This window comes from Scomber japonicus, chromosome 17 (genome assembly GCF_027409825.1).
Source record: "Scomber japonicus isolate fScoJap1 chromosome 17, fScoJap1.pri, whole genome shotgun sequence".
Classification (NCBI taxonomy): Eukaryota; Metazoa; Chordata; class Actinopteri; order Scombriformes; family Scombridae; genus Scomber; species Scomber japonicus.
Genome location: NC_070594.1, coordinates 1,813,603 through 1,838,599, shown reverse-complemented (window position 1 = coordinate 1,838,599; position 24,997 = coordinate 1,813,603). Strand labels below are relative to the sequence as shown.

At 40.2% G+C, this 24,997-nt stretch overlaps 1 long non-coding RNA gene across 1 annotated transcript; it reads right to left on the bottom strand.

Annotated features, from left to right (window-relative positions):
* Positions 1–39: 39 nt before the first annotated feature.
* Positions 40–5,013, bottom strand: LOC128377383 (uncharacterized). The gene is made up of 3 exons (XR_008323313.1): positions 4,928–5,013; positions 1,259–1,305; positions 40–56 (listed from the first exon to the last, which is right to left on the bottom strand). It is a non-coding gene; the product is annotated as an uncharacterized LOC128377383 (long non-coding RNA).
* Between the last annotated feature and the right edge of the window lie 19,984 nt (positions 5,014–24,997).

Genomic DNA, 24,997 nt, shown 5'->3' with positions numbered 1-24,997 from the left:
ATCGTCTCTGCTGTCCTCAGACACATCAAGGTTTGTGTTGGATGTGGACGGATCAGCTGGGATATTAGAGGATGTGGAGAAGAAGACACAGCAAATGTTAAACTCACTTCTAGACATGAAGCTTGTGACTCAGTGGGCAAAGACACAAAGAGAAAGTTCCAGTTTAAGACTGGACAGAGACTTTCTCCACATGTCTCCTGTTGGTCTCTACTGTAAAACCTTCAATAAAGTCAAAATAAAAAAACAAACAAACTAAAGACCACAAGCACAGTCATGTTTTCAAGACCCAAAACCAAAGTTAAATTGGATTCACAAATATTTTTATTCCATTGTTTCAGTCATTACGGTGGAACAAACTGTCTAAACAACAACATTTTAAATGATCACTCCATGTCTTTGGACATTTGAACACAAGGAGAAAAATCCAAACTCAACACAGAAATCGCTGAAATTCAACTGAATTCAACTTCTTGCAGTGAGGCAACACAACATCCTCAGAATAAAATTAGGTCTATCATAGTCCCCTAGAGTGCAAGGTGATATCTTCTAGTGTTGTTTTGTCTGACCAACACACCAAAACCCAAAATATTGACTTCAGGTGGATATAAAACAGAATAAAACAGAGAAAAACAGATAATGGCTCCGTCTAAAAGTAACAAAATCCTCCTACCAGCCTCTCTGCCAGAAAGTGCAAATTAATGTTTGAAATTTATATTAGGGCTCTGACGAAGATGGAACTGACAGTTTTTAAGGCTGCATTCACACATTAACCCTGTATGAAAAAATGCAGCCCTCTCATCTCTCTTTCATCTGAATGGAGGCAGTCAGGCGACACAGCGAGTTACAGAAACACAGCGCAGACTCGTCCAACAAGAAACTGTGTTGATGAATCACAAATATGTGAAGACACATTCCTGCTGGATTCCTTTGTAATATAAACGCTGCATTTCTACTGCAAACAACTATGCAGTGTTTAGTGTGTGATAAACCATCAAACACATGATTAGTGTTCCCAGCTAGTACTTCCTGTCTCACCCAACACACCGTACCAACGAAGCCTCCTGTGTTGTTTTCACTCTGAATCCTGATAAGTGAACAAACGCACCATGGTGCATTCAAAGTGGAATAAAAACTGGTGGACAGAGCAAAGTCACAAACACACTTAACTCCACAGATACAATCTCAACTAGTCGTCTTTAGATTTGTATTTTGTCAAATCACAATCACACTTTGAAGCGGTCACATTCTCAATACTCACGTCCTTTATGTGTGGCAGGTGTAGCGCTGTCCCGTCTGTCCTCCACCCTGCAGGAATAAATACAAACACATCAGTTATCTGGACTGTCTTATGAAGAGGCTTCAAATAATCAGACACTTCACTAAATATAACTCTGTGACAACCACCAAGCTGTTCATCATCATCTTTCCAATCTAGCTTTGAGTTAATTAAGTTTGTGGCTGACTACAACTTTTTTTTATCATAACAGGGGATTTTAACATGCTCTACTTGACACTTTTGGCCTCTTGCAACATGTAAAAGGACCCACACACACTCTGGATCTGGTTATCTGTAAAGGTGTTGATATTTCTTCTGTTGATGTTAAGGACTTGGCTCTTTAACTGGAAAATATCAAATGTCATGGATGCTGTTGCACCTATTAAAACTAAGACGACCTTGAGCAGCAAAACATCATGGAGGAACACTATGATGATAAAGGCTTTGAAAACAGAAAGCAGGAAAGCAGTGGAGAAAAACTAAACTCCAAATTCACGTTGACCTCTACAAACAAAGTCTTCGTAATTTTAACTATGAGTTACTCAAAGCTAGACAGCAACACTTTTCTGAAATTATTAATAAGAACATCAACAACACTCGTAGCAAACAGATCAATACTCTGTTTGCTACGGTTGATAAGCTTACAAACCCCCCCCCCCTCAACAGATAGCTCCAGAACTCCTTTCCACAGAAAAATGCAATGAATTTGCTTTTTCAGTGAAAAATTCCAGTCCATAAGGTTAGATATCAACACAAATCAATAAAACAATAAAATGATGCAATCTCTAAGACCTCCCAGGAATAACTCAACTGTGACGTCAGAATTTAAAACAGTTGACCAAAAAACCATAGAGGAAACAGTGCAGCATCTAAAACCATCAACATGCTGTCTTGACACAATGCCATCAGATTTCTTTAAAACTATTGTGAACTCTGTCCAAACTGATTTGTGACAAGTAATAAATAGCTCACTTCAATCAGGCACGTTTCCTAAACCCCTAAAAGTAGCTGCCATTAAGCCACTCTTAAAAAAGAGAACGCTGGATGCTTCCATGTTAACCAACTACAGATCTCAAGTCTTCCTTTTATAGCCTAGCATAATATAGCATAAGATCATTGAGAAAATGGTTTTTAATCAACTCAGCAATTTGTTGAACTCCAGTAGACTTTTTGACAAATTTCAATCAGGCTTCCGACCTAACCACAGTACAGAAACAGCTCTTATTAGAGTGTTAAATGACATAAGGTTGAACACTGACTCAGGCAAGGTGTCAGTTCTGGTCCTGTTGGATCTCAGTGCTGCGTTTGACACTGTGGATCACAGTATACTGTTGAACAGGTTGGAAACTTGGGCAGGACTCAGCGGAACAGTACTAGACTGGTTCAGGTCCTACATGGAGGACTCAGTGGAACAGTCCTAGACTGGTTCAGGTCCTACTTGCAGGACTCAGCGGAACAGTCCTAGACTGGTTCAGGTCCTACTTGGAGGACTCAGTGGAACAGTCCTAGACTGGTTCAGGTCTTACTTGGAAGAGTGGAGTTATTTTGTGACCATTGGAAGTTATGAATCTGATCGAGTGGCTATGACATGTGGAGTTCCTCAGGGGTCAGTTCTTGGACCCCTTCTGTTCAGTCTATATATGCTGCCCTTGGGTCAGGGGTCAGTTCTTGGACCCCTTCTGTTCAGTCTATATATGCTGCCTTTGGGTCAAATTCTGCAGAACTCTAATGTAGACTATCACAGTTATGCAGATGACACACAGATATACCTAGCACTGTTCCCAGATGACTACAGTCCAATACAGTCATTGTGTCACTGTTTAGAGCAAGTAACTAATTGGATGAACCAAAATTGCCTTCAATTAAATCAGGACAAAACTGAGGTCATTGTTTTTGGCAATAAAGAGAAGAGGATTGCTGTCAGCAAACATCTCGAGTCACTCTCTCTAAAAACTAGGGACGAAGTCCGAAACCTTGGTGTGCTGATAGACTCAGATCTGACCTTCAGCAGTCACATCAAATCAATCACCAAAACAGCCTTCTATCAGCTTAAGAACATATCCAGAGTGAAGGGTTTTATGTCTCAATCAGACCAAGAGAAGTTTATTCATGCTTTCATCTCCAGTAGACTCGACTACTGTAACGGTCTTCTGACTGGACATTAAACAGCTGCAGCACCAGTTTGAACCAGAACAAAGAGATCAGAGCACATCACTCCAGTTCTAAAGTCTTTACACTGGCTCCCAGTCAGTTCTAAAGTCTTTACACTGGCTCCCAGTCAGTTCTAAAGTCTTTACACTGGCTCCCAGTCAGCTATAGAATAGATTTTAAAGTTCTGCTACTGGTCTACAAATCACTGAATGGTTTAGGTCCAGAATACATAAATGACATGTTAGTAGAATATAAACCCAGTAGAGCTCTGAGATCAGATAGTGGAGCCATTTCTCAAATTGCATGTTTTGGATGATTCTTACTGTTAAATGTTTGTTTTATGTAAAGCACATTGAGTTGCCATTGGGTATGAAATGTGCTATATCAATAAAACTGCCTTGCCTTTATGTTTATTACTGAGGTTGTATATTAATGGAGTGGACAAAATATTAGGAACACCATTCAATATAATGAACCTTAATACACCACCATCACCCACTATGACCTCAGTCATAAAAAGAATTATCACCTTTTGACAATGTTAACAAAAATGTATAAACTTCATAAATGTAGAATTTATATCAGAGCTGTTGTGTTGGATTGAGTCAGATTACACACGTGTTCCTATTGAAGAGGCTGGTGAGTATAAAGACGAGAGAAAAACGTTTACTAGGGGTGTGACAAGACGAGACACGATATTGGGTTCAAGAGATCGAGACGAGATTTTAAATATATTTTTAAGAAAACTTCAATGAGGAAATAAATGACTGTTCTTTTATTTGAAATTCACAAAATGGAAATTGATTTGAAATGTTTTAACTAATCATCTTGTAATGAATCACTTTAGTTCTACTTTCTAAATGTATAATAATCATATGCAGTATGCAGCACTGTAAAAGGTTTCCTCATATAGATATTATATAGATAGATCATTTTGGTATTTATGGAAATAACAACCATAAATTCAAAAGTTAGATACAATCACAAATACTAAAAAGTAAATTATAAAGAGTAGAAACAATTCTAATATATAAATATAAATTAAATAAAGAATCTTTATAACATATTGCTAATAAAAACAGAAAAAAATTTAAAAATACACAAGCAGAACAAAATATAAATAGTTATAATTTTATGGTGCGACTCATTTTACTTTTGGCATCATTAGGCTTCCATAGCTGCGCTAGACTAAATTGTGTTTCTCATAGCACCACGTCCGCATATTGAAACACATATCAACGGGGAACAGACTTCATCATAACACCGGTGTGCTGTGTGAAACGCTCACAGATGGAGGGGCGGCCCGGTGGCAGCGTTAAAACTTTCAAAGTAAAATAAGTTATTGGTTGAAGGTGGGTGTTTTACTCTCATTCACAGAAAGAAATAAAAAAATAAAAGATGTGGTCTCGTCTGGTCTACAGAAAAAAAAGAGTCAAGACCAAGACCCTTCAAATGTGGTGTTGAGTACTACAACACTAGTGTCCAACTGTCTGTTCTTACCTGGGAGTGTTCACCTCAGACAGAGGACACAGAGACATCGAGGAACCAGGCCAGACTCCAAACCCAGGATACAGAGGTTCAGTGAATGTGGTGTTGAAGGTGTGGAGGTGGATCAGTGTGTCAGAGGAGACTCTGTAGAAGGACAGAGTGCCAGCAGGACAGTCCACATACACTGCTACTCTGTTAGAGACAGAGGAGGAGGAGGAGGAGGAGGAGGAGATGTATGTATCTCTCTTATTGTGCCAGACAGAGTAACCGTCTTCATCTAAGCAGATCAGACTCCAGGACTGATCATTCCATCCAAACACAAAGTCTTCACTGTTTCCTTTCCTGCTGATTCTTCTGTAAGTCACTGATACATCAACTCTTCCTCTCCACTCGACCTCCCAGTAACAGCGACCAGTCAGACCATTACTACACAGCAGCTGTTTCCAACAGTCAAATCTGTCTGGATGATCAGGATATGACTGATACTCTCTCACAAATGTCACCTTCCTGTTGTTGTCAGACAGTTTGAGGTTTCTGTTCACTGTGTTTGTGTCCAGTGTGAGTTCACAGAAATCTGATGAAGAGAAGAAGAAACAACACAGCAGCAGTTTATCATCTGACATACCTGATGATAGCTTCAACAAATGCAGATTTCCCTTGTGGAAAGAAAAAAAAAAGTATACACCCGTTATGAACGTAAAACAAGAACAAGCATGTACCGTCATCATAACAAAATCAATAAATGCAAAAACTTCCTGTAACTGAGGAACCTGTGTCCCTCTATGGTCCCTGTTGGTGGGTGGAGGGGGAAATCCCTCCTGGATGGTTGGGGCCCTCCTTAGTGGTGCAGTAGCTGACCTGCTGGTGCGCTGCATGTCCACTAATGAGCCCAACACTGAAATTCGGTTCAGTCAGTGATTTACTGTAGTTTCAACAGACCAAGTTTTAAAATAAAGAGAGAGAGTAAAAAGGAACAGATCGCCTCCCTTGTTTTCCCAGTTTTAACATTGGGATGAATTTCTAAATCCTTGGAGCTTTTCTTTCACTTGCGTCTCCATTTTTTTTCCCCCCATCGGCCACTCGTTGCCACGGGAACGCCTTCAGTATCCCCTCCTCTAACTTGGAGGCTTGTCTCCTGTTGGTCTCTACTGTAAAACCTTCAATAAAGTCAAAATAAAAAAACAAACAAACTAAAGACCACAAGCACAGTCATGTTTTCAAGACCCAAAACCAAAGTTAAATTGGATTCACAAATATTTTTATTCCATTGTTTCAGTCATTACGGTGGAACAAACTGTCTAAACAACAACATTTTAAATGATCACTCCATGTCTTTGGACATTTGAACACAAGGAGAAAAATCCAAACTCAACACAGAAATCGCTGAAATTCAACTGAATTCAACTTCTTGCAGTGAGGCAACACAACATCCTCAGAATAAAATTAGGTCTATCATAGTCCCCTAGAGTGCAAGGTGATATCTTCTAGTGTTGTTTTGTCTGACCAACACACCAAAACCCAAAATATTGACTTCAGGTGGATATAAAACAGAATAAAACAGAGAAAAACAGATAATGGCTCCGTCTAAAAGTAACAAAATCCTCCTACCAGCCTCTCTGCCAGAAAGTGCAAATTAATGTTTGAAATTTATATTAGGGCTCTGACGAAGATGGAACTGACAGTTTTTAAGGCTGCATTCACACATTAACCCTGTATGAAAAAATGCAGCCCTCTCATCTCTCTTTCATCTGAATGGAGGCAGTCAGGCGACACAGCGAGTTACAGAAACACAGCGCAGACTCGTCCAACAAGAAACTGTGTTGATGAATCACAAATATGTGAAGACACATTCCTGCTGGATTCCTTTGTAATATAAACGCTGCATTTCTACTGCAAACAACTATGCAGTGTTTAGTGTGTGATAAACCATCAAACACATGATTAGTGTTCCCAGCTAGTACTTCCTGTCTCACCCAACACACCGTACCAACGAAGCCTCCTGTGTTGTTTTCACTCTGAATCCTGATAAGTGAACAAACGCACCATGGTGCATTCAAAGTGGAATAAAAACTGGTGGACAGAGCAAAGTCACAAACACACTTAACTCCACAGATACAATCTCAACTAGTCGTCTTTAGATTTGTATTTTGTCAAATCACAATCACACTTTGAAGCGGTCACATTCTCAATACTCACGTCCTTTATGTGTGGCAGGTGTAGCGCTGTCCCGTCTGTCCTCCACCCTGCAGGAATAAATACAAACACATCAGTTATCTGGACTGTCTTATGAAGAGGCTTCAAATAATCAGACACTTCACTAAATATAACTCTGTGACAACCACCAAGCTGTTCATCATCATCTTTCCAATCTAGCTTTGAGTTAATTAAGTTTGTGGCTGACTACAACTTTTTTTTATCATAACAGGGGATTTTAACATGCTCTACTTGACACTTTTGGCCTCTTGCAACATGTAAAAGGACCCACACACACTCTGGATCTGGTTATCTGTAAAGGTGTTGATATTTCTTCTGTTGATGTTAAGGACTTGGCTCTTTAACTGGAAAATATCAAATGTCATGGATGCTGTTGCACCTATTAAAACTAAGACGACCTTGAGCAGCAAAACATCATGGAGGAACACTATGATGATAAAGGCTTTGAAAACAGAAAGCAGGAAAGCAGTGGAGAAAAACTAAACTCCAAATTCACGTTGACCTCTACAAACAAAGTCTTCGTAATTTTAACTATGAGTTACTCAAAGCTAGACAGCAACACTTTTCTGAAATTATTAATAAGAACATCAACAACACTCGTAGCAAACAGATCAATACTCTGTTTGCTACGGTTGATAAGCTTACAAACCCCCCCCCCCTCAACAGATAGCTCCAGAACTCCTTTCCACAGAAAAATGCAATGAATTTGCTTTTTCAGTGAAAAATTCCAGTCCATAAGGTTAGATATCAACACAAATCAATAAAACAATAAAATGATGCAATCTCTAAGACCTCCCAGGAATAACTCAACTGTGACGTCAGAATTTAAAACAGTTGACCAAAAAACCATAGAGGAAACAGTGCAGCATCTAAAACCATCAACATGCTGTCTTGACACAATGCCATCAGATTTCTTTAAAACTATTGTGAACTCTGTCCAAACTGATTTGTGACAAGTAATAAATAGCTCACTTCAATCAGGCACGTTTCCTAAACCCCTAAAAGTAGCTGCCATTAAGCCACTCTTAAAAAAGAGAACGCTGGATGCTTCCATGTTAACCAACTACAGATCTCAAGTCTTCCTTTTATAGCCTAGCATAATATAGCATAAGATCATTGAGAAAATGGTTTTTAATCAACTCAGCAATTTGTTGAACTCCAGTAGACTTTTTGACAAATTTCAATCAGGCTTCCGACCTAACCACAGTACAGAAACAGCTCTTATTAGAGTGTTAAATGACATAAGGTTGAACACTGACTCAGGCAAGGTGTCAGTTCTGGTCCTGTTGGATCTCAGTGCTGCGTTTGACACTGTGGATCACAGTATACTGTTGAACAGGTTGGAAACTTGGGCAGGACTCAGCGGAACAGTACTAGACTGGTTCAGGTCCTACATGGAGGACTCAGTGGAACAGTCCTAGACTGGTTCAGGTCCTACTTGCAGGACTCAGCGGAACAGTCCTAGACTGGTTCAGGTCCTACTTGGAGGACTCAGTGGAACAGTCCTAGACTGGTTCAGGTCTTACTTGGAAGAGTGGAGTTATTTTGTGACCATTGGAAGTTATGAATCTGATCGAGTGGCTATGACATGTGGAGTTCCTCAGGGGTCAGTTCTTGGACCCCTTCTGTTCAGTCTATATATGCTGCCCTTGGGTCAGGGGTCAGTTCTTGGACCCCTTCTGTTCAGTCTATATATGCTGCCTTTGGGTCAAATTCTGCAGAACTCTAATGTAGACTATCACAGTTATGCAGATGACACACAGATATACCTAGCACTGTTCCCAGATGACTACAGTCCAATACAGTCATTGTGTCACTGTTTAGAGCAAGTAACTAATTGGATGAACCAAAATTGCCTTCAATTAAATCAGGACAAAACTGAGGTCATTGTTTTTGGCAATAAAGAGAAGAGGATTGCTGTCAGCAAACATCTCGAGTCACTCTCTCTAAAAACTAGGGACGAAGTCCGAAACCTTGGTGTGCTGATAGACTCAGATCTGACCTTCAGCAGTCACATCAAATCAATCACCAAAACAGCCTTCTATCAGCTTAAGAACATATCCAGAGTGAAGGGTTTTATGTCTCAATCAGACCAAGAGAAGTTTATTCATGCTTTCATCTCCAGTAGACTCGACTACTGTAACGGTCTTCTGACTGGACATTAAACAGCTGCAGCACCAGTTTGAACCAGAACAAAGAGATCAGAGCACATCACTCCAGTTCTAAAGTCTTTACACTGGCTCCCAGTCAGTTCTAAAGTCTTTACACTGGCTCCCAGTCAGTTCTAAAGTCTTTACACTGGCTCCCAGTCAGCTATAGAATAGATTTTAAAGTTCTGCTACTGGTCTACAAATCACTGAATGGTTTAGGTCCAGAATACATAAATGACATGTTAGTAGAATATAAACCCAGTAGAGCTCTGAGATCAGATAGTGGAGCCATTTCTCAAATTGCATGTTTTGGATGATTCTTACTGTTAAATGTTTGTTTTATGTAAAGCACATTGAGTTGCCATTGGGTATGAAATGTGCTATATCAATAAAACTGCCTTGCCTTTATGTTTATTACTGAGGTTGTATATTAATGGAGTGGACAAAATATTAGGAACACCATTCAATATAATGAACCTTAATACACCACCATCACCCACTATGACCTCAGTCATAAAAAGAATTATCACCTTTTGACAATGTTAACAAAAATGTATAAACTTCATAAATGTAGAATTTATATCAGAGCTGTTGTGTTGGATTGAGTCAGATTACACACGTGTTCCTATTGAAGAGGCTGGTGAGTATAAAGACGAGAGAAAAACGTTTACTAGGGGTGTGACAAGACGAGACACGATATTGGGTTCAAGAGATCGAGACGAGATTTTAAATATATTTTTAAGAAAACTTCAATGAGGAAATAAATGACTGTTCTTTTATTTGAAATTCACAAAATGGAAATTGATTTGAAATGTTTTAACTAATCATCTTGTAATGAATCACTTTAGTTCTACTTTCTAAATGTATAATAATCATATGCAGTATGCAGCACTGTAAAAGGTTTCCTCATATAGATATTATATAGATAGATCATTTTGGTATTTATGGAAATAACAACCATAAATTCAAAAGTTAGATACAATCACAAATACTAAAAAGTAAATTATAAAGAGTAGAAACAATTCTAATATATAAATATAAATTAAATAAAGAATCTTTATAACATATTGCTAATAAAAACAGAAAAAAATTTAAAAATACACAAGCAGAACAAAATATAAATAGTTATAATTTTATGGTGCGACTCATTTTACTTTTGGCATCATTAGGCTTCCATAGCTGCGCTAGACTAAATTGTGTTTCTCATAGCACCACGTCCGCATATTGAAACACATATCAACGGGGAACAGACTTCATCATAACACCGGTGTGCTGTGTGAAACGCTCACAGATGGAGGGGCGGCCCGGTGGCAGCGTTAAAACTTTCAAAGTAAAATAAGTTATTGGTTGAAGGTGGGTGTTTTACTCTCATTCACAGAAAGAAATAAAAAAATAAAAGATGTGGTCTCGTCTGGTCTACAGAAAAAAAAGAGTCAAGACCAAGACCCTTCAAATGTGGTGTTGAGTACTACAACACTAGTGTCCAACTGTCTGTTCTTACCTGGGAGTGTTCACCTCAGACAGAGGACACAGAGACATCGAGGAACCAGGCCAGACTCCAAACCCAGGATACAGAGGTTCAGTGAATGTGGTGTTGAAGGTGTGGAGGTGGATCAGTGTGTCAGAGGAGACTCTGTAGAAGGACAGAGTGCCAGCAGGACAGTCCACATACACTGCTACTCTGTTAGAGACAGAGGAGGAGGAGGAGGAGGAGGAGGAGATGTATGTATCTCTCTTATTGTGCCAGACAGAGTAACCGTCTTCATCTAAGCAGATCAGACTCCAGGACTGATCATTCCATCCAAACACACAGTCTTCACTGTTTCCTTTCCTGCTGATTCTTCTGTAAGTCACTGATACATCAACTCTTCCTCTCCACTCGACCTCCCAGTAACAGCGACCAGTCAGACCATTACTACACAGCAGCTGTTTCCAACAGTCAAATCTGTCTGGATGATCAGGATATGACTGATACTCTCTCACAAATGTCACCTTCCTGTTGTTGTCAGACAGTTTGAGGTTTCTGTTCACTGTGTTTGTGTCCAGTGTGAGTTCACAGAAATCTGATGAAGAGAAGAAGAAACAACACAGCAGCAGTTTATCATCTGACATACCTGATGATAGCTTCAACAAATGCAGATTTCCCTTGTGGAAAGAAAAAAAAAAGTATACACCCGTTATGAACGTAAAACAAGAACAAGCATGTACCGTCATCATAACAAAATCAATAAATGCAAAAACTTCCTGTAACTGAGGAACCTGTGTCCCTCTATGGTCCCTGTTGGTGGGTGGAGGGGGAAATCCCTCCTGGATGGTTGGGGCCCTCCTTAGTGGTGCAGTAGCTGACCTGCTGGTGCGCTGCATGTCCACTAATGAGCCCAACACTGAAATTCGGTTCAGTCAGTGATTTACTGTAGTTTCAACAGACCAAGTTTTAAAATAAAGAGAGAGAGTAAAAAGGAACAGATCGCCTCCCTTGTTTTCCCAGTTTTAACATTGGGATGAATTTCTAAATCCTTGGAGCTTTTCTTTCACTTGCGTCTCCATTTTTTTTCCCCCCATCGGCCACTCGTTGCCACGGGAACGCCTTCAGTATCCCCTCCTCTAACTTGGAGGCTTGGTCCTCTCTGACAGCCGGCATCTCCATCCCCCGTGCGTGAAGCTCCTTTGCGGCTTGGTGGGCGTCCTCGTAGGTCCGTGGGCCGGTGCTTCAGTGGATTCGGATCCTATTAAATGGGCTTTGTTTCTTCTGGATCTGCTTTCTAAATCGGTGACTTTTTCTTGCAGCCTGCGTTGCTCTTTCAACAGACTTAGCAGAACCTCTTTCGTTGTAGCGCCGATTGTTTCCATATCCGAAATACGCTCCTCTGCCTCGTTGATCGCCTGGTCATGACCCTGGAGCCTGGTCTCGACTTCAGTTAGCTTGTGGTGTAGCTCGTGTCTCAGCCTGGCTATCTTGTCTTTGAAATCTTTCTTTAATTCTCCCTTGAGGTCGGAGATAGCTGAGTGAATGTCATCTTTGAAGGCGCTGATGTTATTTGAGATAGTTGACCGTTCCCAGAGCAGTTTGTCACCACCATCGCTGCTAGTTAGCAAGTCACCATTTTCTTCGTCGGTCGGCTCCATTTGTTTTTTGTTGGGGTTTTTGTTCAGTTGTTCAGTTACCCTCCCTCTCCAGTTTGTATCGTCTCTTTTTGTTTCCCCCCACTCATACCTCGCCCTTCATAGATTTGACGTTAGAGTTTTCGAGTTTAGGGGTATTTTTGATACTGATTGAAACGGGGCAATTGACTATGCGTCTATCCCGATCATGGCTTAACCGGAAGTTCCCACATCTGTATTTTTCTTGTCAGTAATGTTTTAATGAATAACTTTGTATTTAAAGAGAAACTGACTGTGTGCTGTTTAGTTGTCATGAATCAAATTCAATCCACACTTACACTTCTTCAGACCAGGTTTTAACCTGTGCTCTCCACCATGGTCCACCCTGGAGGAAGAAACACAGTCAGAATGATTTTCTATCCAACATGAGTCCTAACTGCTCTTCAACATGAAGCAGTGTTCCTCAGTTTGTCAGAGTGACACAGAAACAGGCTGAAACTCATCTGTCTCAACTGTCTGCTGGATTCTTTCACTGAAGTCTGAGAGGAAAAGACCTGAAGAAGAAGATGTGATGAACAAATATGTCCTCCCACATGATAAATCACTAGATTAAATATTGATCTCTGCATGTTGTCCTGAGGATAGAGCCAGTCATCACTTCAATATCAAAAGGAGACAAAAGGAGCATTTTTGAAGTGATCAGAGAATAAATGCAGCTATAAGACAGCAAAACATTTGACTGTAATTATTCCATGTGTTCATTCACTTGGTTTGAACCCTGAACAACCTGAATATAACCAGAGTGTTTTAAAAACTGATTTGTTTTATTAGGTTGAATGTTTGAGGAATAATTGATATGATGTAACTCAATAAACTAAGTAAACTCATATCAAACCAAACGCTCACTTGGAAATGATGACACATTATGTAAAATGTAAATATGTTTAAAATGTGACAGACAAACTCTTCCTTATGTTCATTTGATCCATAACAACATATAATGTCACTAATACTGTAATACTGTAATCAGTCCCTCCAGGATTTCGCGGGATTTTTTTCTGATTGTTTTTTTCTGACTTTTTTTCTGATTCTGATGCTTTAGCATAGAGCTAACTGCTGGCAACTGTCTGTGAACCTGTCACTCAACGTAACCACGCCCTAATTTATGCCAAAATTTTAAGCCTAGATGACACTTAAACGGTTGTGATACAAAAAAATTAAATATGTGTGGGGGGGGGGGGGGGGGGGGATTAAATATGTTTTTAATTAAATATGTTTTTAAATATGTTTTTTTAAGCTGTAAAGTCGGCTATTTTAACATGGGGCTCAATGGGAAATTGCTCACTTCTGGGTCCAGCCCCCAGAGGCCGCGGGGGGGGACTGCAGCTTTTTGAACACGGAAGTGGTCCTCACTCGGAGAACCCACAACTCCCCCCTTGGAGAAAACGAGGAGAAAAGTTGTTGATATTTGAGTGAAAACCAAAACTAGCCCCCCCTCCCTTCGTGCTCCTTCTGGGGCTCCACCCCCGAAGTTCATGGACGTGTATTGTCATGGTAACAGACGTATCCACTGCACAAGCTGACCAACATGGCAGAGTCTGAAGCGTCTGCTGCGGGACGGTAAGTTAGCTTCAGTTTGATAGCAGCATTTCTTTCTCTGATAGTACAGTAGCATGTGTTTTAGTAGTGAGTGTGATAATAAGCCTGGCAGTATTTAACAAGGTGTTGACACCAAATATGATTAAAGCCAAAGTCAAAGCAGAGAAGTAACTTAGTCTATGTGTAAATAACGTTAGCATCGTTGCTAATGTTACTAGCTTCACAGTAACTAGCCCCTATTCTACCATGAAGTGATGCGGTTTATTGATTATTTTAAAAGATCTAGGAAGAAAGCTTCATACAGCAACCTCTGGATTGACACTGGCTCTACATATAATATGAAAACTGCATCTGATCCTAATAAAATCTTACTTATGAAGCTGCAGCACTGTCTGATGAGGGACCCAAGCATAATGTTCAAGTTACTGTCTTCATCATCTGTAGACCCCTTGAAGCCACACATCAGCCTGTCCAGGGGAGATTCAGCAGGCTGATGATGCTCAACAGACGGCTCAAAGATACGCGTGCTGCTTATTGACAATTTCACCTCTTTAAGGCAGATGGATTTTGCTTTAACAATTCAGGAGTACAGCTGTTAAGCTACAACATTTTTTATTTTGTGCGTCAGTCACCAGCAGTCCCTGCCAAGGACAAGAGGCGAGACAATCCAAAACAACAGATAAGACAGCGTTCTGGAGATGAATTGCTACCGCCTGAGATAAAGACTGACCATGAAAGTCAGCACACCCAGAGAGAGGCTTTAACGTCATCATCCTTAACCCAACATGAGGAGTCTCCCCCAGCCCCAACAGCCCAACAGGAGGAGTCTCCCCCAGCCCCAACAACCCAACATGAGGAGTCTTCCCCAGCCCCAACAACCCAACATGAGGAGTCTCCCCCAGCTCCAACAACCCAACATGAGGAGTCTCCCCCAGCTCCAACAGCCCAACATGAGAACTCTCCCACAGCCCCAACAGCCCAATAGGAGGACATGAGGAGTCTTCCCCAGCCCCAACAACCCAACATGAGGAATCTTCCCCAGCCCCAACAACCCAACATGAGGAGTCTCCCCCAGCACCAACCACCAAACATGAGGAGTCTCCCCCAGACCCACCAGGAGACACACAAATCAACAAAACAATAAAATGATGCAATCCCTAAGACCTCCCAGGAATAACTCAACTGCGATGTCAGAATTTAAAACAGTTGACCAAAAACCATAGAGGAAACAGTGCAGTATCTAAAACCATCAACATACTGTCTTGACACAATGCCATCAGATTTCTTTAAAACTATTGTGAACTCTGTCCAAACAGATTTGCGACAAATAATAAATAGCTCACTTAAATCAGGTGTGTTTCCTAAACCCCTAAAAGTAGCTGCCATTAAGCCACTCTTAAAAAAGAGAAAGCTGGATGCTTCCATGTTAACCAACTACAGACCTATCTCAAATCTTCCTTTTATAGCCTAGCATAATATAGCATAAGATCATTGAGAAAGTGGTTTTTAATCAACTCAGTAATTTCTTGAACTCCAGTGGCCTTTTTGACAAATTTCAATCTGGCTTCCGACCTAACCACAGTACAGAAACAGCTCTTATTAGAGTGTTAAATGACATAAGGTTGAACACTGACTCAGGCAAGGTGTCAGTTCTGGTCCTGTTGGATCTCAGTGCTGCGTTTGACACTGTGGATCACAGTATACTGTTGAACAGGTTGGAAACCTGGGCAGGACTCAGCGGAACAGTCCTAGACTGGTTCAGGTCGTACATGGAGGACTCAGTGGAACAGTGCTAGACTGGTTCAGGTCCTACTTGGAAGAGCGGAGTTATTTTGTGACCATTGGAAGTTATGAATTGTATGTTTTAATGTTTCTCAAATTACATGTTTTTTCTGTTTTTTCTGTTTTTTCTGTAAAGCACATTGAGTTGCCATTGTGTATGAAGTGAGCTATATAAATAAAACTGCCTTGCCTTGTTATTGACATGCTCTTTTATGGCCAAGCCAGGTAAATAAAGATATGTCTGTGTGTATGAACCATTCAAACCTTCCTACCATTCAATAACAGATAAATATAACATTCATTTCATCTAGTAGGAATAATGACTTCACTCATTCAACACTAACTTTAAAAAAGCATTATCCTTTACACTTTATTATATTATATAGACTATAATCTATAAACTAATGATATTTAGTCCACTAAAACTAAAACAATGTCCATGACTCAATTATGAATAAAACTAAATCTAAATTTACTATAAAAATTAACCCTTAAATTTTACCTGGGAGTTTCCACTTCAGACAGAGGACACAGAGACACTGAGGAACCAGATCCAACTATAAACCCAGCACACAGAGGTTCAGTGAATGTGGTGTAGAAGGTGTGGAGGTGGATCAGTGTGTCAGAGGAGACTCTGTAGAAGGACAGAGTGCCAGCAGGACAGTCCACATACACTGCTACTCTGTTAGAGACAGAGGAGGAGGAGGAGGAGAAGATGTATGTTCTTGTCTTATTGTGATGGACAGAGTAACGACCATCTTCAGAGCAGATCAGACTCCAGGACTGATCGTTCCATCCAAACAAACAGTCTTTACTGTTTCCTTTCCTTCTGATTCTTCTGTAACTCACTGATATATCAACTCTTCCTCTCCACTCGACCTCCCAGTAACAGCGACCAGTCAGACCATTACTACACAGCAGCTGACGGTAGTGGTCAAATCTGTCTGGATGATCAGGATATGACTGAACCTCCTCCACACATGTCACCTTCCTGTTGTTGTCAGACAGTTTGAGGACTCTGTTTACTGTGTTTGTGTCCAGTGTGAGTTCACAGAAATCTGATGAAGAGAAGAAGAAACAACACAGCAGCAGTTTATCATCTGACACACCTGATGGATTTATTCTCTGTTTAACTTCTGATCTGTTGTTCATTTCTATAAAGTTTCATGATGACACATTTTGTCAGTAATGTTTTAATGAATAAATACCACAAAGACCAACTTTGTATTTAAAGAGAAACTGACTGTGTGGTGTTTAGTTGTCATGAATCAAATTCAATCCACACTTACACTTCTCCAGATCAGGTTTTAACCTGTGCTCTCCACCATGGTCCACCCTGGAGGAAGAAACACAGTCAGAATGATTTTCTATCCAACATGAGTCCTAACTGCTGTTCAACATGAAGCAGTGTTCCTCACTTTGTCAGAGTGACACAGAAACAGGCTGAAACTCATCTGTCTCAACTGTCTGCTGGATTCTTTCACTGAAGTCTGAGAGGAAAAGACCTGAAGAAGAAGATGTGATGAACAAATATGTCCTCCCACATGATAAATCACTAGATTAAATATTGATCTCTGCATGTTGTCCTGAGAATAGAGCCAGTCATCACTTCAATATCAAAAGGAGACAAAAGGGGAGGCTTCCGGTTATGGAGGTGTAGGGAGCAGACGCATGGTGCTGACCTCCGCTCACTGGCTCGCTGAAATTAGCCTTTTACTGATTCTTTAGTGAAATATCCTGACACTATCCTTGCTTCCACAAGTGAATACACTGAAAGTGAGACCATGCCACCGAAAAAGACAGGAGGAACAACAATGAGGGAAGATAAAAACCGGCTAGACCCCACACCGACTGCTAGCAGCAACGAGGTGGGCTACCCGACAAACCCCCACAATGGTTCATATCCGAGATGGAAAAGGGGATACAAAGGATTGAGTCCATGATTGAGGGACGTTTGACTGAACTTTCTGAAACGATGGAGAAAATTGTCAGTGAAAACGAAGCCATTGTGAACCGAGTCAAGTGCGTTGAGGGAAAACAGTGCGAGTTTGATGACTCCCTGACTGCCTTGCAGCTTGAGCTGGACGACTATAGGAAAAACACGGAGGGTGAATTGAGAGAGCTGAGGGAACAACTGGACGACCAGGAAAACAGAGCCCGCAGAAAAAACCTGAGGTTGGTCGGCTTTCCAGAAGGAGTGGAGGAGAAGAACACGGTGGCATTCATACAAAAATGGCTACCTAAGATACTCGATATGGATGGGGAAACTTTTGAAGTGGAGCGTGCTCACAGATCCCTGTTACAACGCCCAGCAGATGGTGCTAGACCCCGCGCCATTGTGATCAGACTCTCTCCGCTTCTCTGACACGGTCAAGATCATCAACGCAGCCCGGGACAAAAACTCACTGCAATACGGCAACTCGACTATCATGATTTTCGGAGATATGTCTACAGCCCTGTACAAAAAGAGGAAAGCCTTTGCTCCACTAAAACGGAGACTCAAAGAAAAGAACATCACTTTTAGGCTACTACATCCAACTGGCTTTTCAATGGATCTAGAGGGAGGGCGACGCACCTTCACAACACCGCAAGCTGCTGAAAATTATTTGAGGAAATATCACCCGGACGTGCTGCCCCAGGAATAACCATCCACCCCGACAGCCTGGACTAAACACCCCGATCCTATTTCATGTCGTACCGGCGGGACTACTCTCCCGGAGGAGAGGGAATAAAGACAATGAGTGACGGACAAGACCGCCTTTGGTCGCCCGGGAAGCTCCTCTTCTCACCCGGCGCCTGGTTTGCACGGTCCTGCCTGGCCGGAGGATTCCCGTATTTATCTCGACCCTGTCCCTTTCACGCAGGACTGTTGCTTTCTTGGGGGACAGACAGTTTATTATGTGAGCTGTTAACTCACATCATGGATCCAGTAAGTAAGTAGTTTACTAATAGGGAGCATACATGCCCAAAAGGCTGTTTATAAAATATTCTAAAATGTTATAATCACCATAGACAACCTCGAGATGGTTACTATATACTGTGAATTAATGTTGGCCCTTTTTTCCTTCTCCTACTGTTAACTTGTTTTTGTTTTTTGTTGCTGTTTTTTTTACTACACTGTTGTCTGCACAAACATACATGTAAATATTACTTTCTTTAATCGTACTATACATATTTGTGCAGAACAAAGAGTAACTGAGTAAATTGCTAACACTAGGTGGTGTTATCATAAGGCATTTTTCCGCATACTACAGTTAAATTGCGTTCTCACTTTAAATGACTGTGAATTTCTGTTATATGAACAGGGTTAAATGGCTAATATATTGTTTAACGTTAAAGGAGGATTGGCTCCATTTTATAATGCAGCAAGATAGGTTCCAGCTGCATTAAAAAAGCGTCAGGAAGAATAGGGGTTTTGCACTTCCTCAGTTGGGGAGGAAGAGGGACAAGAGGGGGGACTATAGGGTTTAGTTTGACTTTATTTATTTATTTATTTTATTTTATTTTATTTTTTTCTCCTTTTCATTCCCATGTATACATCTATTTTCAATGTACAAGAGATAGAAATATATTTCCTAGACGAGACAGCGGCCAGGATTAACTGCTCTAACTGGTTACATCCGACCTTACATTATTTTATGGGAGAAATAGATCAACGAAATGACAGCTACAATTCTTAGATACTTGACATGGAATACCAATGGCATCAATGATTTGACAAAACGCAAAAAGGTACTTAACTTTCTGAGAAACCATAAAATAGACATAGCTTTACTACAGGAGACCCACCTAACGGATGCAGAGCATGCCAAACTGATACGCTAGTGGCAGGGGCAGATCTTTTATTCCTCCTTCACATCCCAATCTCGAGGTGTGGCCACATTAATTGGTAAAAATGTCCCCCTACAGGTGGATAATGTTGAGCGAGACAAGCAGGGACGATACCTGATACTTAAAGGCTCCATAGCAGGTGAATCTATCACACTAGTTAATGTTTATGGCCCAAATTATGATTTCCCTCAATTCTTCCAGAGTTTGTTTTTCACATTTACTTGCCCTGCTAGTGAACTCATTATAGGTGGAGATATGAATATAGTTTTGGATCCGGCCAAGGATAGGTCATCCTCAAACTCCAAAACTTGTTCTCAGGCAGCTAAGACACTCAAAAAAGAAATGGCAGATTTCAAACTTGTAGATGTATGGAGGGAAAGACATAAATCACTACGTGAGTATTCTTTCTACTCGCATGCTCATAAAAACTATTCTAGAATTGATATTTTTCTTACTCATGCTGACAGAAACCATCTTATATCCTCATGTGAATATTTGGCCATGACTCACTCGGACCATGCCCCTCTCATGCTCCTAATGGCTCAAAAGACCTCCACTTGTAGTAATAGACTGTGGCGATTCCCCACACACCTACTTATTGATGCAGATTATATTACACTTATCAGAAATAAGATCGACAGTTTTCTCAGCATTAACAAAGGGACCGCCTCACCCACAGCTGTATGGGAATCCTTAAAAGCCTACTTGAGAGGTGAAACCATAAGTTATGCATCATGGAGAAAAAAAACAATATATATGCTGAAAACCAATACACTTGAATCAGAGATTAGGAAACTTGAAAAAGAACATTCTCAAACTCAAAATGAAACAATTTCTCATCTGCTAAATAACAAAAGGACTGAATACAACACGCTAACCACTCGGGTGGTTGAAAATGCCATGGCCAGAACTAAACAACAGCACTATGAACATGGGGATAAAAGTGGTAAATTATTAGCCTGGCAGATCCGAAAAGAGGAAAGCTCAAGATGCATTCCTTCAGTTAAAACCAAGGATGAGGCCACAATAATCCATGACCCCAGACTTATTGATGAAACCTTTAAGGATTTCTATCTAGACTTATACTCCTCTCAGGGTGTAGATACTTACAAAATGAATAACTTCTTGGGGGGTCTGACCATTCCGGGGATGGCGGCGGGGACACGGGACAGTCCAGAGGCAGATATTACTTAGCAGGAAGTTTTAGATGCAATTGGGAAGCTTTCGGCAGGAAAATCGACAGGGCCAGATGGATTTCCTATGGATTTTTATAAGACTTTTACATCTAGCCTAATCACACCGATGATGGAAATGTTTAAGCATTCAATTCAAATCCACCAATTACCTAACACTTTAGAACAGGCTCTGATTACTGTTCTGCTAAAACCAGGCAAGGACCCAAAACTCTGTGGCTCCTATAGGCCCATAGCCCTCTTGTCATCAGAATATAAGATATTTACCAAGGTTATAGCTACCAGACTGGAGAAAGTTATCCCTAGTCTTATAAATAAAGACCAGACTGGCTTCATTCAGAACCGCTTTTCCTCTGATAATATTCGTAGGTTTCTTAATATTATTCACTGTGCCGAACAAATTAACATGCCTGTCATTACCCTTTCTTTAGATGCCGAACAGGCATTTGATCGTTTAGAATGGCCCTTTCTCTTCGCAGTTTTACAAAAAATGAACTTTGGCCCAAACTTGATACGAATGATACAGATGCTATACCTTAACCCATCAGCGATGATTCGAACAAATACTGATACCTCATCTCTCTTCCCTCTGTCACGTGGCACACACTAGGGCTGTCCCCTGTCCCCGCTCCTCTTTGCACTGGCGGTCGAGCGGCTCGCAATTGCTATTAGAGCACACCATGCCATAGAGGGCATTATGGTTGAAAATGAAAAACATATCATCTCGCTATATGCTGATGATATTATACTGTACTTGACTAGTGTGGCGTCATCTCTCCCTGCCCTCTGCAATCTGTTAGACGAATATGGCTGCATCTCAGGGTACAAAATAAACAAACCTAAAAGTGTGGTGATGCCTCTAAACCCAGCTGCCCAAGGATTATCAAGGGGAAACATTTCCTTTCATTGGGAGCCCTACAAGCTCTGTTATCTTGGTGTACAGATACCCAATCAATTACATCAGATTTACTCTCTCAACTATGAACCCCTGCTTAAAAAAGTGGAAGCAGATCTGGAAAGGTGGAAATCTCTACCTATATCCCTAATTGGATGAATAAACTGTATAAAAATGAATGTTCTACCTAAATTCCTATACCTGTTTCAAGCCCTTCCAACTCCGATCCCCAAAACCTTTTTTAAAAATCTGGATAGACTGATTTCTAGATTCTTGTGGAATGGTAAAGTTCCCAGAGTAAAACTAAAAACCCTCTGTCGTTCCACTGAACAAGGAGGTCTCAACCTGCCTGACTTTCAATTATATTATTTGGCTGCTCAATCCAGAGCTGTATGGACTTGGATTAAAAGTTTAGAGCACCCTCCAGCCTGGAAACAGATTGAACAATCCCATACAGCAGAAATATTGTCAAGCATTCCATTTATTCACTCCTATCACAATCAAAAAAAGGTAACTCAAAACCCAATGATAAAACACACATCTAAAATATGGCATGAAATCAGAGCAAAGTTCCAAAGTGTTCGTGCAATATACAGGTCTACTCCATTTCATTTTAATCCTGTGCTACCTGGGGCACTGAGGGATGGCATTACCAGAGACTGGTTTAACAGAGGCATATGTACATTTGGACACCTGTATGAGCTCGATAATCTGAAATCCTTTGAACAACTGAGAACCTCTTTTGGGCTCCCCTCGGCACACTTTTTCAAGTTAGAGACTATATTAGAGTGCAGCAAGGTGGGAAACTTACCTCTCTAGAGGATTTTCAAATAGAAAGTGTGATACAAGACAAGCATAATCCTAAAGGCTTTTTATCCTATTCCTATAACAGACTCATGAGCCTGGCAGAAAACAAAACTCTTAATGTAAAAGTTAAGTGGGAAATGGACATTGATTATGCTTTCGAGGACTTTGAATGGGAGGAGATTTGTAAGACCTCTCAATCATTCACCTACAACAGTAGACACAAACTCTTGCAGTTTAATCTTATTCACAGGGTTTATCTGACTCCTCAGCGCCTTCATAGAATAAGCAGTAGCTACTCGGAATACTGTCCTAGATGTAAGACTGAAGCAAGTACTCTTCTGCACATGTTCTGGACATGTAGAAGTCTGGAGCAGTACTGGAGATCCATCCTGGACATAGTTAAAACAATTGTGGGGGTGGAAATCCCAACCAACCCACGACTGACACTATGGGGGATATATCAGTTTTACCAATCAATAAGAGAGGCAATATTCGCTTTATCAGACTAGCCCTGGTCGCAGCTAATAAATGTATAGCCATCTACTGGAAGAACGAGGAGTCCCCCCTCTTTTAAGGATCGACCAATAATCGGCATGGCCGATAATATCGGCCGATATTCGGCATTTTTATGATAATCAGCGTCGGCCGTTTTTTCCACCGATAACCAATAAGATAAGTTTATTTTAAAACACGCTCCTTTGGCTCTTATGCAGCCGTCTCTCTCTGCCTGAAGTCACCACTCTTGGCTGTGTAACAATGTCCCGCCTACAGCGCCCACTGATTGGCTGCACGGCACAAGTGACAGCCAATCAACACTGCAGCTTCTCGTTGCAGCGCCACAGAGAAGAGAAGAGAGGAGAGGAGAGGAAGAGGAGGAGAGGACTGCTCCGTGAAGCAGCAGTATGGTGTTTGAAGGCAAGGCAACAGAAAATGTCGAAGTTGCAATAAAAATACTCTATGGTGAAGTTTTAAAGACACCACAACCGTATTATGATCAGTTTCAATGACATGCATGCCCAGAAGCAAAATTTGGACCTACCTGCCTGCCTATATTCACATCAAGTGCGACACGATTTTGCAAATAGCTTAAATAATTACGCTTCTAAATAAATAGCACCAAGGCAAAAAGAATGATCAAGTGAACATGACCTGGAGCTCCTTTATTTTATAAAAAGAAGACATAGCAACATATGGGTACAGCAAGTAGCCTACAGAGCTGAACCTGTTGAACACTTTTTGTTTTTATATAATAAAACAATTGCTTGAACCATTTCAACCAAGATCAGAGTTTGTGTTATTCTACAAAAGTTTAAGGTCTTTTTATCACAGATTTTCACAGTGTACAAAAACAAACAAACAAAATTTAAATTTTTACTGCAAATGAATATCGGTTCTAAATATCGGTTATCGGTTTCCTTCATTACTAATAATCGGTATCGGTATCGGCCCTTAAAAAACCATATCGGTCGATCCCTAGTCTCTTTATGGCTTAAAGAGCTCTCCTCATACTTAACGTCAGAGAAGATCATGTTTAATCTTAAGAAAAAGCTGTCACTTTTTGAAAAATGTTGGGGAGGATTTGTAACCTTTTTACGTAATAGAATATCTCCTAATTGTGATGCTCATGGTCAAACTTGAAGACTGTGCTGCAGTGTCCTGTAGGGAGTTGTCGGCACTAGTGGGATTTTGGGGCTTCCATGTGGCTCTATAACCCACCTAAAGTGTAGGAAAGCGGGAAACTGGAAGGTTGAATGTAACACAATGCTATATAAGACAAATATATAGCTTCACCCAAGCCTTTATCTCCCTTGTACCTACAAACTTTTGTATTTTTGTATTTTTATTTTTTTATTATTTTTTTTTAATTTTATCTTTTTATTATTATTATTATTATTATCATGATTATTTTATCCTGTTTTGTTTTTTCTTTCTTTCTTTTTCTTCTCTCGTTTTATCTGTGTATGACATTTGGGGTGGGGGGTGGGAGAGGTATGATGCTTAATTAGGATGTTTTCATTACATTGTTGTTGGTTTCGTTTTGTTTTTTTGTTGTTGTCGTACTTGTTATTGTTTTGAAAAATTTCAATAAACAAATTGTTAAAAAAAAAGGAGACAAAAGGAGCATTTTTGAAGTGATCAGAGAATAAATGCAGCTATAAGACAGCAAAACATTTGACTGTAATTATTCCATGTGTTCATTCATTTGGTTTGAATATATAATAATAATAATAGTTGAAAGACACAATAAGAAGAAACAACCACAAGTTAGAAAGTTCTAAATAAAGTTCATGATACAAGTGAACTTCTTTATAATAAACAGTAAATACATCAATAATAAAATAACAGATGGACTCTGATGAGTTCAGGGACATCAGGAGATCCTGAACGTTTATATTATATTATATTATATCATATTATATTATATTATATTATGTTATATTATGTTATACTATATTATATTATATTATATTATATTATATCTATTTAACAAACATTCCTGCTGTGTATC